Source organism: Loxodonta africana, chromosome 15, assembly GCF_030014295.1.
Source record: "Loxodonta africana isolate mLoxAfr1 chromosome 15, mLoxAfr1.hap2, whole genome shotgun sequence".
NCBI lineage: Eukaryota > Metazoa > Chordata > Mammalia > Proboscidea > Elephantidae > Loxodonta > Loxodonta africana.
Window position 1 is genome coordinate 18,266,580 of NC_087356.1, and position 16,382 is coordinate 18,282,961.

The window sequence follows — 16,382 nt, forward strand, 5'->3', positions numbered from 1 at the left end:
CTTCAGGACCAGCAGGAAGTTGGTGTTTATAGCATCTATCTTTAAAACAGGCTTTAAATCAGAGTTTCGCAGAGTTGAGTGTGGGCACCAATCTCCCTGGAAACTCATGAAAATGCAGATTCTGATTCTGGGGTGGGACCTGAGATTTTGCATTTCCAGCAAACTCCCATGTGTTACCTGCAGCAAGATGTTAAATTTATTCTTTTCCCTAACAGGATCCATCTCCAAGGTAGGAAGCAGAGGTGGTTGAGAAGGCAGTGTACCAAGCACTCAATGGCCGCTTCATGACACGAGATAGATACACAGCTGCCATCAAGCCTGCTCCAACAAAGGATGACCACACATACAAAAGAACAAAACGTCTCCCAGTCCTGTGTCATGTTCGTAATCACTGGCATGTTCAAATCCATTGTGGCAGCTATTGTGCCAATCCATCTCACTGAGGGTCTCCCATGCGCTTGTTGGACCTCTACTTCACTAAACATGATGTCCACCTCCAGCAACTGATCCCTTCTGACGACATGTCCAAAGCAAGCGAGTCAGAGAATGCTCTGCTGTCATCCATAAGGTTTTCATGGCTAATTTTCAGAAGCAGATTTCCAGGGTTTTCTTCCTAATCTTTCTTAGTTGGGAAGCTCTGCTGCAACCTATCCACCATGGGTGACCCTGCTGGTATTTGAAGTACCAGTGGCATTGCTCCCAGCATCACAGCAGCATGCAAGCCATCACTACAACAAATTGACAGACCAGTGGTGGTCATGGCATAAAACTCTGACCAAATGTCCCCAAAACATCAGGAACAGAACCAAAAGGGAGAGTTCCACACTCTTCTCTGGTAAAGCCTTTCCTTATTTATGTGAGTCTCTGAGGTAACGTGGGGATCCAATAATAGGGGAAGAGGAAGGAAATGGATCCCTCACTCCTCGTTTCCACACATTTGAACTCCATGCAAGGCATTTTAGGCCCAGGGAAGATAAATTGTAATATGAAAACTCATAGAGAAGTCATCTTCTTTGGAAAGGCAGACATTTGAGGCATTCCCCTCGACCCTTTTATTTTTTGTCAGGAAGCTTTCAAGAGACCCTACAAGGAATCCGGCCGTTCAGCATTTCTCAGCAGAACAACATTATCTGTCATTGTTCTTGGTGTTCAAAGATACTTCTGGAAATGATGTTACTATTCCTGTGTATGAGTCTGGCAGAGAGCCCTAAGATGTGACCTAATTTCCAAATAGCTTGTCCTTCTGGCGAGCAGCTATTTGTAAAACCTGCTGTAGTTTATGACTCTACCCTATAGACTTTGAGAAAATAGTCCGAAGGGCAAAGGAGATTGCCACCTGGAATAGATCAAGTGACTAGCTGACTTTTTTAGAACAAGAGCTCATGCCCATTATCTGAAGAGATGATATAGAAACCAGTGTACTCTCTTCTTTCTGAAAGAAGGGTCCTAAAAGCCTGGAAGTGGAAGATCACTAGATAGTTTGCAGTGAACTCAAGACGGGTACATCTTGGTATATTTATAAGTATGCTGCCTGGGGAAAGAATGTTTATGTATGGGCCTGTCTTATCCCTTCTATCCTAAGTGGATCTTGAAAGTTAAATTATCGCGTTATGCTTATCAGGGAAGGCTGCTTCATAGAAAAGGCATTTTACTAAGCTCTTGAGACTGTTGCACACTGATCAAATGACAGATGGCGTTCAGCTTTCACGATGTAGGAGTGCTAAAAGAATGTAGGGTCACTGTGAAGCCATGGAAAAATCATAGAGTAAAATATGGTGCAAGTTGTTATACGCTTGACAAAAGAAGAAGAGGTACTAGGAAAATGATTTCAGCCACCAAGAGAGGAAAGACAACTAAAATAAAAACTGATGACACTTGAATTTAGCTGTGAGATGTTGGGTAGGCCACAGTGCAGTGTCTCTAGGCCTTACTTCACATCAGATGAGAGGTTCTAGGTGATCTTTAAGGTCCCACCTGGCTCTCTATCTCTAACTCACTTACTGAGTGCTAACTTCTGGCTAAAAGCACCATGAGGCTAAATATTTCACATGTATTATCAGCTCATCTCTAGGAGGCTTTTGTTTTGTTGTCATCTCCACTTTATAGAAGAAGAAACTGAGGTTCAGAGAGCTTAAGAAACCAGGCCAAGCTTATACAGCTACTGGGAGGCAAAGCTGGGATTCAACCCAGGCGATCTGAGGCCGTAGCTAATGTTTTTAAGCTTTACAGTGTATTGTCTTTATACTCTTAGGAATTTTATGGGTAAAGAAGGAAAGAATATCTTATCTGTTCCTTCCTTAGAAAATCAATTGCAAGAGAGGATTCTTCAAAATATTTGTTATGTCCTCTCTTTTCTAATTCTTGCCATACTGGAGTTTGATCCTGAAAAAGGTAGCTGTCTTAACTGGTGTCATAATTTAATGTGAAAGAATTTACGGCAAAGATGAGCAGCACACACCTTTCTCCTACCTTGCTCAGCTCACTTAGCTGCAGGTACTGATTACTTTTCCAGGTCTGGCCTGCCCAGCTGAGCGCCCTCTGACCAGGGAAGGCTGTTGAAAAGTAGCCACACAAGTGTTAGGTAGTGGCATCCAGGGCTCATGTTCCTGTCCTAAACCTGAGATTCTGAGAGTCTGGGGAAGTACTGGTCTGCAGACTGCAGCTTCCTCCCTTCCTCTTCCAACACATTTTCCCACGCCCACATGCCTGGTATTGGGCATATTTTCCTGGCTTGCACATTGTCTTGCCTCCTGAGACTAGAGTTCTGTCTCAAAGACCATCCTGCTGGGTAGGGTTATCACACCTTCCCTAGCCCTTGGAAGGAGCCCTCATGTCTCAACAGTTAAATGCTTGGCTGCTAACCAAAAGGTCAGAGATCAGAACCCACCAGCAGCTCAGTGGGAGAAAAGACCTGGCAATCTGCTCCTGCAAAGATTCCAAAAACCAAACAAACCATCAAGTTGATTTTGACTCATAGCCACCCTGTGGGACAGAGCAGAACTGCCCCATGAGGTTTCCAAGGCTGTACATCTGTATGGAAGCAGACTACCACATCTTTCTCCCACAGAGCAGCTTGTGGGTTCAAACAGCCAACCTTTGAGTTAGCAGCCACACGCTTTAACTACTGCACCATCAGGGCTCCTTTTAAAATCCTGTAAAGATTACAGCCTAGGAAACCCTATGGGGCAGTTCTACTGAGACACATGGGGTCACTATGAGCCAGCATTGACTTGATGGCACCAACAACACCAACTTGCACTTGGAGGCAGTGTGGCAAAGGGCGGTGGTGGGGTGCCACTGTAACGATTTTTGCGTATCTGCATCTCACCTGTGTATACTCTTTCTTTAAATGGACATATTTTTAAAAATAAAAATTAATTTAAAAAAAGAAGACTTCAAAGAAGTTATACAGTTTTATGTTTAGGTTTCTGATCCATTTTTAAATAGTTTTTGTATATGGTGATTGCATATTGATATCCAATCTTTCCAGCGCCATTTAGTGAAAAGACTATCCTTTCTCCGCTGAGCTGCGTTTGCATCTTTATCTCCTTCGTTGGATGTTAGGTTGAGTTCTCTGTTCTCCTAGTTGTTAGCTGGGGAGCCAAAATATGGGCTACCACCCACCTGTCTTCAACTACTACTTCTAGGAGGTTCCTGCTGCCCATCTATTAGCTTAGAGACTAAGTTTGCTATGTCTTTGGATATTTAGCAGTTTCGTGATTTATTCTCTTATTGACCTCTCTTTGGCCACTTCTACTTAGTGATACAACCTCCCCCTTTTTTGAGGGTTTACCAAGTGCCCAGCACTACCTCTGCCAACTCCCCCATGTTTTCTCCTTTTCCAACCTACCCTTGATGTCCCAAAGGTTTCAACTTACAAAATGAATTTTTTAGTGGGTGGGATAAGGTAGTAGAAGATTTGAATTTCGTGTAGGAGAAATGAGTGATTAAACATAAAACAGTGTCTCTATCGACATGTCCAGTTCAGGATTCACTATTGAAGGATTCTTGTAAACAATGAGTTATTTCCCTCCTGTGATTCCTGTTTTGGGGTAGGACCAAACCGTGTATGTACTATCCCATATATGTACATGCAAAGGCACAAATACTGACTCAAAAAGACCCACATACGCAGATGTCTGGAATTTTTTTTTTTGCTTGTAGCTGTGAGTTCTATTCTAGTTTATTTACAGACATATTTTTATAATTATGCTATTGGGGAAAATTTCTAAATTATAGGCTCATAGAGTTACAAAGGATCCTAAGGGATCATCCGAGTCTGCTGTCATCCCTAATGAATTGATGGTGGCAGCTTGGAGTATTGCATTGAAAGATATTGCCAGGCTGAGTTCAATACAGCAGGAAAAAGGGTGGTCATTGATTAGTCATGCCTGCTGTGGGTGAGAGTGGTGCCATGGACACGGTGTATTACTGACTCTAATCTAAGATGAGGCTACTCTCTTTTCTAGGGCAATAACCTCTTCTACACTGTCATTGGCAGCTGGCTTCTAGCCGCTGCAGGAATACTTTCAGTAATCATGAACACATATATTGAGCCCAAAATCTGTCTCATTGCAACTTCCAATTATTTGTCCTAACTCTACCAATGGGAATTGCATAGACCATGTTTATATCCTATTCCGCATCACAGCCCTTCAAATACCACAAGATAGCTATTATGTAATCTCTTCTCCTAAATAAATATCACCATCTCTTTCAACTGTTGTCCAGATATTGTGGTTTCTGGATCTCACACCATCTTGGATTTTATTTAACTTTTCCTTGCTCCCTTTCAAGTGCACTGCCCAAAAAGGGACAGCAAATTTCAGATAGGATCTGACTAGCTAGAGTTTAATGGAACTCTTTTCACGTTGGCTTAAATGTACTTCTGTCAATAAATTTCAGTTTATACCTAAACCATGCCATTTGGCTATTTCATATTGAGCTTTCAAGGAATAAAAAATTCCCAAATCTTATTTTGTATGAACTGCTTAATTCAGTTCTTTTCTGAGTTCATATTTGAATTTTAACTTTTAAATTATATCTTCATAATAATTGTCTATCCTTTAGTGTCTGTGCTGGGTACTCTACTTGTGTTTTCTTTAATTTCTATAAAGTAGATATTCTATTCCCATTTTGAAGTCATGAAAACTGAGACTCAGGGATGCCTCCGGTCACACAGCTAGTAATTTGCAGAGCCTGGAATCAAATCCAGTCCTGTCTGGCTCTACAGTACAGTCTCTGCCCGATTTTTGTGGTTTTCAATCATCTTTCCACCCAAACCCATCCAGTGCCATCGAGTCGATTCCAACTCATAGCGACCCTAGGACAGAGTACACATAAGAGATAATTTTGAATCCTGAATCCATCGCAGAAGAAAAAAATTTTAAAAAAGGTAGCAGAAGATAGGTTGTCCTTTTGTCAAGATATATTTGGTTTTTGGCATTCTGATGTATTAGCGAAGCACTTCATTTAAATAAATAAATAAAAAGGAAATAAACTTTGTCTTGTCCAGTGCCTAGTGAACGCTTTTTGGTTCCTAGTGCTCATTTTAAGTGCTCACTAGCTGTCTGTTGAACTATTCAAGCTAAGGCTTTGTTGCAGATTGATGTTAAGTTTATCAGTCTCTAATTTCCGGAATCCGTGTGTACTACTGGGACATTTGTTTGTGTCCTTTGTCTGGCACCTATCCTACTTTCCACACCATCTCCTGGGCTGCTCACTGTGGTTCTAGTCTTACAGATGCATGTTTGATCCCCTCTTTGGGATGGAAGTGGGGTGGGGAAGGGTTTGCCCTCATTTAAAGTAGCTAAGTGCTTTTATGGAAACCCTAGTGTTATAGTGGTTAAGTGCTACAGCTGCTAAACAAAAGATTGGCAGTTCAAACTCACCAGGCACTCCTTGGAAACTATGGGGCAGTTCTGCCCTGTCCTGTAGGGTCGCTATGAGTCGGAACTGACTCGAAGGCAACGGCAACGGGTTTGGCTTTTGTTAAGTGATTTTACACTATTCCCCCTCCTGTCTTATGTCTTATTCTTTGGTCTCCCCACCCCCAGCCCCCAGCACTGTTATTTCTCCCCTTTCCAATTGGTAGGTTAGAAACAGAGTCTCTCTCTTAATGGAGAGATTAATGGAATGGATGTACTCCACGAAGTTTCCAGTAATTTCTGTTCAGTGAATTCTAAAGTGAACTCTCTGGCCCCAACAACAACAAAAGACAGCAAATCCACTTCCTAAAACTCCCACCATGCGTTATGAATCAATTAAATGCTTTTTTAGATGACCTGTGCTGGGAAATCTCGCTATTAAAAAAGATAATAATAGTCAAATATGAGTTTTAGTATGTACAGTTAACCGCCAACTAAATCATAGACTGTATACATTTTAAAAGTTTTTTTGTTTTGTTTTGTAGTTTCTAGCCTATGGCATACACTGACACAGACACAAAAGTCATAAATTAGACAGGTAGAACGTAGAACGTGCACAAATTAAAAAACTTGCACACGACTATTCGTGAGAAGAATGAGTCCTCACGCGGATGTATAACTGGGTAATAGTTATGAAGTACTTAATACCCGGCTACAAGCCTACTCTCAGTTGTTTCCATGCTTCCAAGTGCTAGAAAGAGAGCCTGGCTGTGAAGCACCAGTAATTGCACGTTGTTTGTGAGGAGGGACATCGAAAGCCTGGATAAATTACACAAAGCAGCGAGCTCCCTTTATAAACTTGACCTCGCCTAGCTTAGCAACGACGCTCTTCGGTTTGCAAGCTCTGACAAAGCCTGACTCCCTCCTTCCTTCTTATCCCCTATCAGGAAACCCATTCGGCCCCTTTAATTCTTTTCAAATCCCCGGCGCGAGCTCCAGGCAACTCATGAATATTCAGCAGGGGGCGTGGCCCGCCTGCGTGCGCGGCTCCGGGCAGCTGGGACCGGCTGAAAGGGCGCGCCAGCTGCACGCCGGGGAAACAGTTCTCATTTTGTGGGCTCCGCTGACAAGCTGTCCAGCCTCGAGGCGGCCCGAGACCGCCACATTGTGCGTGTGTGGGAGGGGCTTTGCCAAGACGGATGGATTTTTCTGAGGCAAAGCCTCGGAGCTGTAATTTGAAAAAAGAGGGGCCCCAAATCTCCCTGCCACCCACCTGCCAGGGCATGTGAAATTCCATTGATAAATTCACGCATTATGCTCTCCAGGAGTTTGTCCCTTTTTAAGAAAACAAGTGTCCCTTGTGTGAATAATTAGAGGCTTTTTATCTTTTGGTGACACCTCCTCCCTTGCAATTCTCTCCGGTGGAGACTGTTTCTCCTACATTCTCTGGCTGCTCACAAGTGCTTCTCACGTTTGTTTTATAACATCAGGCGGTTTTGTCTCTATCTCCCATCTGCCCCGCCCCCAGTGAGCCTGGAGTGGGAGCTGGGATGCAGCTGAGGCGGGAGCGCCAGGGGGGAAGCATGGGACCGAAGCTGTTTGGGGAAGGATCAGGCAGTGTCCAGAGGAAGTGAACTTAGCACCACAGCAAACTTTTTTGCTTGTTTGCTTTTAGTTGTGAGTCTCAGGTGCTAATATGAACACCACTGATTCTTAAAGCAATAGGAACCTTAGACCGGTCCTGGGAGCAGAAGGTGGACCTTTACTTGGGATGACTTAGTTTGAGATGTTTGAGCTCTAGCGTTCTCAACTGACCACATCTTTTTGGCTTTGCGGTCATCCATCCCATCTTTAAACTCCAACTAAATTCGTGAACTATCCTCATGATGGCAGTCAGGCTTTTGACCCCACTCAGTCCTTCTAGACAGTTATGTTGGTTTTGGCTTTACTTACATGTCTGTCTTTCCTGGCGCTGTCTACCTACCCTCTCCTCACCACTCCATTGCCAATCTTCTTTCAGTTTCCTAAACGTGTTGTGATGGAGAGAATGCTGTGTGCTCACCACCTCATTTTGTCTCCTGGGCAAACGAGAAGACATTTCCCAGTCCCTTTTGCAGTTAGTTTGGAACAATGACCAAGCTTCTGACAATAAAGAAGTGAGCAGAAGAGCTATGCACTTCCAGTTCAAGGAAGATAAGAGGGGATCTGAGTTCTTCATAGTCATTCTGTTTTGTCCATATGCCAGGCAGTGCAGGACTCTAAGACAGAGAGCTGCAAGATGGAAGCAAACTGGATCTTGAGCTTCTGTTGCAGGCAACCTGCTCACTGACATCAAAAAAGTTTTTTAGTGAGAGCAATTCACTGAGATTAAAGGGTGTAGTGGGTTGAATTTTGTCCCCCCAAAAGATATGTTCAAGTCCTAACCCTCGGTATCTGGGAATGGGACCTTGTTTGGAAAAAGGGTCTTAGTAGATGTAGTTAAGGTAAGGCTCTCTAAATGAGATCATCTTGGATTAGGTTGGGACCTAAATCCAATGGTGGGTGAGCACCCATAGAGACACAGAAGGGAAGACCATGCGAAGACAGAGCCTGGGACTGGAGTTATGCAACTACAAGAGAAGAAATGCCAAGGGTTGCCAGCAGTCACCAGAAGAAGCTAGGAGAGAGGCATAGAACAGATTTTCCCTCAGAGCTTCCAGAAAGAACCAGTCCTACTGATACCTTAATTTTGGACTTCTGGGCTCCAGAATGTGAGAGAATAAATTTTTATTGTTTTGAGCCACCAAGTTTGTGGTAATTTGTCATGACAGCCCTAGGAAACTAATTGTTGTTAGTTGCTGTCAAGTACACTGAAAAGTTGCTTGGACCTGTGCCACCTTTGTGATCATTCATGTGTTTGAGTACATTGTTACAGCTATTGTGTAGTTTTTTCCAACTTAGGGGGCTTATCTTCTAGCACTATATTGGGTAATATATTCTGTCATGATCCATAAGGTTTTTATTGGCTAATATTTGAAAGTAGATTGCCAGGCCTTTCTTCCTAGTCTGTCTTAGTCTGGAGTCTCCACTGAAACCTGTTCACCATGGGTGACACTGCTGGTATTTGAAATACTGGTGGCATAGCCTCTAGCACTGTAACAGGCAAGCCACAATGATATGACAAATTGACAAATGGGTGGTAGAGGAAACTAATACTTGGAGTTTATTTGTTACCTTGGCATAGCCTGTCCTATCCTGATTAATAATACACATGTCATGTTCTTTCTCATCTTGATGCCCCTACTGTTACATTTTGCCACTTGGATCTCCTCCTTGCTACTATCCTCGGATTCTCCACTGTGCTCAGATTTCTGGCCTAAGTGATTGGTTGAATCTTGGTCCCGGTAAGAAAAATGAGAAAGGAGGAAGAGGAATACATATTGCAGAAAAGAGGAGCTTTGTACTGGGCACACTGAGTTTGAGAATGGGACATCAAGGCAGAGATGTCCAGAAGGCATTTGGATATATGAGTCTGAAGCTCAGGAGAGAGGCTTGAGCTAGAGGTAGAGGGTTGGGAGTCATGAGCATGTAGGCAAAAGTGGACAAGATCACCCAGGGAAAGTAAATAAATAAGGAGAAGGCGGAAAGTGGAAAGATGGAACTTAGTGGCATACCAACATTTAAAGGAAGGCAAAGGAAGCAGTGCCCATACATATAAACTTCACTTACTTCATAGGGTTCCCCTTGGCCATTCGGGATCGATCATGAAATCTGCGAACCCAGGACTAGTTTGTGGATCAACATTTACAAATGTAAATTTTAATTTTGAAGAAAACAGAGTGCTGTGCAATTGCTGCTGCTGCGTAGACATGGACATGTCTTTGAAGGTAGAATTGCTTGACTTTATTGAGAAAATTTCCTTGTAAAAGTTTAGCTTTGATCATGTTAAAGGCAACCATAAATTGCTAAATTTAATTTAAAAGTCTGCTCTGAGTTTTATATTCCTGGCTTTCATTAACCTGAAGTCTTCTGACTTATATCAACTTAAGTGAGTAAGAAAGTTGCAAGGATTTTTAACTTGCTGGAGGAATTGTCTGTTTTTGTTTTTTTCTTCAGATGACTCCTCTTTGGAGGTAGTTCTTAAATTATTCTAAACAATCACCACGTTACCACAGGTCTGTAAGTGGCACCTGGACAGCTGTGATGGGTCAAAAGAGGTGTAATTGTTACATATTTCAAGGCTACCAGAAGACCATTGAGGTTCTTTCAATCCTGACACTATTTGACATCGACAAACTCAGGGACTCATAGGTTCATTTCTCTGGAGTGTTTCTCCCTCAAAAGTATAACCCGCTTTCAAATCAATTCCATGTGGAAAAGGGATGGTTTTCCCTTTGGTATGAAGATACAAATAATATCGGCTATTTTATTGTTGAATAAAATTCCAATCAATGGTGCTGGTTTAATGTAATTATTGATTGAAGGTTAGAATTTCCAAATGCATTTTTAGTAGCCAGCTCTGTGTCACAAAGTGTGGTGTAGGGTGCAGCATTAAGTAACCTAACTCTTCTTTAAATCTTTGGGCAAACATAAGAGCATATTACATCTGCCCTCAATCTTGGGAGCCTGTAGTAAAACCATGGTCCACATGGGGTATGATATACTACTGTGTGGTATGTGGTGGATCTGATGAACATCACGTAAATAAAAGCCATAATTGAGAGAAAGAGAGGTAGAGAGAGAGGGGAACAGATGATGAAAGACCAGCCTGCCCTATGTCAAGGACATTGCTCTAGGGTGACATCTGCTCATGAGCTGCTGGACTGAATTTTTCTCATACTGAAAAAATTATCCTTGTGATCTGCAGATTGAATGCCCTGTGCGTGTGTTTATTAATTATTTTGGATTTCCTCTCACCAAGCTGGTGGAAACCTTCACACAACCTCTAGATGCATGATGCTCTGTTGTCCTTTGTGAAATCGTTGTCGTAACATTTTGTTTATTGGGTTGTATCTGAGTGTGTGTGGTGGACCAGTCATCGTGTTAGGAGCTTATCTAGTATCTTCAGTTTTCATGTTAACTCTATAAGATGGTCGTGATCATTTTCAATTTATGGATGAGGAAACTGAGTCTTGGAGAAGTTAAGTACACCACTCGAGGTCACAGCTGCTGAGAGATAGAGTTGGCTTCAAAGCCAGGACTGCCTGCCTCCAGAGCTCACGCTCTCTTTGTGACACCTGGCTGCTTCTCAGCTAGAGCCTTCTTTGCACCATCTTAGAGTTCATCCTCCACAACTTCTCACTTGGACTCTGAAGTGCCTACTTCCTGAGCCAGCCCTCGGGAAAGTCCAGTGAGTTAACCTCAAGATTCTTCATCTGTAAATTGAGAAAACTGAAAAATTCTCTGAGTCTAGACTTTAACTTCCACCTACCTTGGAGTTCCTGCCTCTTCAGCTCCTAGCTGAAGCTCCTGGGTTGGTTCGGTGGATGTTTGTGCATCTGATTTCTCATCTTGGCTCTGCTTCTAACTCAAAGGGTGAACTGAGGATATCACTTAACTATTTCACGTCGCTGGTCTCACACAATAAAATAGAGGTATATTTAGAAGGCCTGCTTTCCTGAAGGCTTGCGTGGGCTAACTAATTAGGTCCTGGACTGCATTTTGGAATGATGAAACACATTAATTCAGGTCAATTAACATTTATTGAGCGCCTACAGTGTGCAGAACCCTGGAGCAGGTGGAAGTGTAGTGTTCCTGAACTGTGGATGTACTAGGCTAAACATTTCCTTCATTTTTGCACTTCTGTGCAACTCTACCCCACATTTAAAAGTTCTTTATTTCTACCTACATGTTTCTTTCTTTAATTTCTCTGTGTGCCAAGCCTCATTCATGAGTGCTTTATTATCCTTTCCCACTCTGTTTCCAGTGAAACATAGCTTAGTTTCTCGTTGTCCTTAGGAAGTACCAGTACCAGTTGCTGTCAAGTGGACTCCAACTCACAGTAACCAGATGTATCAGAGTACAGTTGTGCTCTTTGTGGAAGATCACCAGGCCTTTCCTGTCAGGTGCCTCTGAGTAGATGCCAACCTCCAAGGTTTCTGTTAGCAGCTGAGCACATTAATTGTTTGCACCAGCCAGATACTCTGCCCTTAAGAAATCCTGATATAATTCAGCCAGTGTGGAAAATGATCTCTTACTGCTCTGCCAAACATTTCTCTGGGTTGAAGTTTGGCATGGTCACCTCAGGTCTACAGGTCTCGGAGGCCCATGCTTTTAAATTTTGATTTTAAGTTTAGCACCCGACCCAACAGTACATCTTCCCACAGTGGGATCACAATAGTGACACTAGAACTTTTGTGAGTTTGGGGCTCTCAGTGCATTCTTGAACCTGAAATACAGCACTTTTATGGTTCCCAGGTCAGATCTTCCTTGTTGTCTTGCCAAACCATCAAATGACTGCATGCTGTGGACAAACCTAGGATCAAGCTTTCCCTGTCTGGAGCCAGCTCTCCAATGGTTGAAATTTTACCTCATTCTATTGAACTCGTTTCCTCATATTTTCACTTCGGGATCTTTTGGTAGCAAGCTAGCTTCCCTGAACTCTGTTGGGAGCAGTTCTGATGTTGATGGATATTTTTACGTGTGTGTACATTTGCCTTTATTTCTTTTCGTGTGACCTAAAAGAGAGAAGTCTCTCCATTTAGCCGGGAGCCTGGGATGACTTAATCTCTACTATTTGAGTTGCATTAATTGATGTGGGTAATGTTTCTGATATGTAGATATCTTAGGGATACAACAGGAAGGTCTCCGGAGAATCAGCACCATAAAGACAGATGCATAAATAGTGAGTGGGAGAAGAATGAGCAGCCCTGTGGGCCAGGAGAAAAACTGCTGAAGAGAATAGGTAGCGGATTCATCAGCTCTCTAGGAAAACGGCAATGTGGGTCTTTATGCTTCACTTCATCAAGTTCGAGCTGTGCCTATTTTGTAAAGCAATTGGCCTGCGGTAGGTGATATCCAGTGACTTGAAGCGGTGGACTAAAGGGAGAAAAACTACCATTTTAGAAAGACCAATAGTAGTTAAACACCTGGTTAGAAAAAAAAAAAAAAATGAGATTACTCTTAAAGCTACTTCTACTTCTTATGGTATCGACTCTGAAACCTAAATTCCATCAAAAATAAGAAAATGTGATAAAACTTTTGAGACAAGTTGTGGTCTGCTGGGCTTCTTTTCTCAAGGTCCCTTTGACTATCAGATCTCTATTATAAAGGATGGAAATGCAGCTTAAGGGCTTTGTCTCGTGCATTAAATGAACCCATGTGACAATATGTAGGGCTGCAAGATTAAGGTCACCAGAAAGGGTTTTCGCAGGCTGGGAAATCCACTAAAGTTTTCTGTGATTGAGATAACTTTTAAAAATGCTTTTCAAGGTGATTAGTGACACATCACAAGACCTGACGTCACAAATAACAAGACAACACTAAATGGAGTTCATCAGTTGTACTTTTTTGCTGTGTCCTGTATCATCTCATTATCTGAGATGCAGTTGCTCCTTGAGAATGGCCATGACTGAAATTCATCCAGCACAATAAGATTTCCTTTAGATGGAACATCATATTTTGTTTCTAGCATTCACTTTGGAGGACCTTCTCACTCCTCTACGAACGTTAGCCGAGATGGCATTCCTATAGACCCTGCAGCCAGTTATTTATGGAGCCAGTGATTCCTTTTTCCCCTCTATTCATTATTAAGTCACAATAGGACTGACTTCATACTAATTTTAGAAGCTCTTTCCCCTTCGGACCCAGGCAAACCATCAAATGGCTTGGTTTGCCTTTTGGGAGTTAAGAAACCAAGAGTACTGAGTTATGACCTTTTAAAATCCTCAGTTGCCTGCTAACTGAAAGGTTGGCAGTTCAAAGCTACCAGCGGCTCCTCAGGAGAAAGATGTGGCAGTCTGCTTCCATGGAGATTTACAGCCTTGGAAACCCTATGGGGTCTTATGAGCCAGAATCAACTTGACGGCAGTGGGTTTGTTTGTTTGTTTTTTAATCTAGAAATATAGAGATTTTTCATGGAAACAGCACATAAGTCCATAATTGCTTAATAAGAGGATCATTCAGTTGCATAAACTGAAAAAATCCGCAGGGCTAGAAGAAATGCCACGACAAGTATCTTAAATATTCACTGTCAAGAACGCACGGTAGGACCAAGGTGCTGCCATTCCCAGATGGCGCCTTCAGAATTTCTTTCAACTCAGTTTCGTGGACGTTTTGCTCCTTTGATAGAAAAAAAAAAAAAATTTTTTTTTTTAGAAGGTGAATAAATGAGAAAGCAACTGAATGCAAGTAAATAAAAATGCTGCTAAATGTTTTTAATTCTTTGAAGTCGCGAATTGCACTCTGTGTACTAAAAGAAGGCTGTGATCTCAGGCTTGGGTTAAATATCATGTGTGAATCTAAATGCCATTGGAAATATTGTTCCCTATAATTTGATCCCTTTAAATAATTAAGGAGTGTGCAAAGATTTAACTGCAAGCGCTGTTGATATAACCAAAAATTGAAAGCAACCTAAATGTCCAATATTAGGGGAGTCATTAAATAAATAGTGGTACATGTTTATAATAGAATTCTCGTAGCCTTTTGCAAAGATCTTACAGAGGAGTATTTAATGACATAATAAGAAATAAGATACATCTGTATGGAGTGGAAAATGCCCCTTACAAAATCATATATACAGCAGTAGTTTTCAACTCTTTTTAAGTCACGTAACTCTTTAAGAATCTGAATAAAGTTATGGATCCTCTCTCTCTACCCTAAAGACCATCTTCCTGTCTCTTCTAGCTACTGTTAGCAGGTAGGAACACATTATCATTTTATTCTGGACTGTCTTTTTCAGGCTTTGCTTTTGGAAATTTCGTCATAAAATTTGAGTTCCTCCCTGGTCTTCAAGTTAGGTGATCATGTCATACTGAACTTTGAGACTTTCCCTTCAATTTTATGTAAACAAATGTCTTCACGTACAACTTGTCAAAGATGAGATCTCACCTATTCATTAAGATGCTTTTAATGTTCTCAGTGTTCATTTTTGTTGGTGATTCATTCATTCTCACAGGTGAAACTGAACTTTGAGACTTCCTTTTAAATTTTATGTGAACCAAAAGCCTTCATGCATGTCTCAGTCATCTGGTGCTGCTGTAACAGAAGTATCACAAGTGGATAGCTTTAACAAAGAGAAATTTTCTCTCGGTGTAGCAGGCTAGAAGTCCAAATTCAGGGCATCAGCTCCAGGGAAAGGCCTTATTCTCTGTCAGCTCTGGAGGAAGGTCCTTGTCATCAATCTTCCCCTGGACTAGGAGCTTCTCCATGCAGGAACCCCGGGTCCAAAGGACACGCTCTGCTCCTGGCACTGCTTTCTTGGTTGTATGAGGTCTCCAACTCTCTGTTTGCTTCCCTTTCCTTTTATCTCTTGTAAGATAAAATGTGGTGCAGTCTACACCCCAGGGAAACTCCCTTTACATTGAATCAGGGATGTGACCTGAGTAAGGGTGCTATGTCCCACCCTAATCCTCTTCAACCACAGGCAGAGATGATGATTTATAACACCTAGGAAAATCACAAAATGGAGGACAACCACACAATACTGGGAATCATGGCCTAACCAAGTTGACATACATTTTTGGGGGACACAATTCAGTCAACAACAGTGCGTAACTTGTTGAAAATGAGATTTACTATTCATTCAGGTGCTTTTAATGTTCCTGGTGTCTGTTCTGTCATTCATTCACTCGTTCTCACAGTAAAACACTCAGCTCAGAGCCTCACATGTAGTAAATGATCATGTAAATGTTAGCTGTTATTTTTACTCACACTCACTGATGTATTCATTTGAGTGTTTATTGAATAACTACCTTGAACCTGGCTAGCCAGAGGTGAATAAGACAGATATGGTTCTGGTCTCCTACAGTTTCTTTATGCTCATTGGGGGAAGCAGACATCAATCAGCCACTAGAGAAAAAAAGGGATAATGTCACAAAGCAGAGAGAGCACCATGAAGGCGTATATTGGGACATCTGGCCTCCTCTGGGGTGTCTACGAAGCTAAGACTCAAGTGGTAAATAGGAATTAGACTGGAAGTTGCGGGGAGGAAGGGAAGGAAAACTTGAGTCCATGAAAACAGACTTTCTGGAAGAGAAAGTTCAGTCTCGGTGGATGTGGCAGAACCACTATGCAAACAGGAAAGATGGAAAGAAACATTATTTCCCCGTATTTAGTAGCATTCCAAAAGAGGGAGTGGCCTGTGCAAAGGGGCCTTTGGTCAATACTTGATCTGGATTCTCGTAGGTTTGCATAATTTAGAACATTTATCCTCTTACTGAATTCTTGTCAGTTGAGAGAGATGTAAGTATACCTCCTCCAAAATGGGCTCCATTCTTTCTTCAACGTTTGTCTTAACCCTATTTAGAAACTGGAAGATTGGATGTTCATTGTAATTGTGGTGAGCTTCCCAGGAATATGTAGAATGTATTGTGGGAA

At 42.0% G+C, this 16,382-nt stretch overlaps 1 long non-coding RNA gene across 5 annotated transcripts in view; it reads left to right on the plus strand.

Annotated features, from left to right (window-relative positions):
- Nucleotides 1-16,382, plus strand: part of LOC135227770 (uncharacterized) — a 98,319-nt gene that overhangs the window by 23,136 nt on the left and 58,801 nt on the right. For all 5 annotated transcript variants that reach the window (XR_010317918.1, XR_010317919.1, XR_010317917.1 and 2 more), the window contains exon 2: nt 216-9,733. This is a non-coding gene — a long non-coding RNA (uncharacterized LOC135227770). The remainder of the gene's footprint in view (nt 1-215; nt 9,734-16,382) is intronic.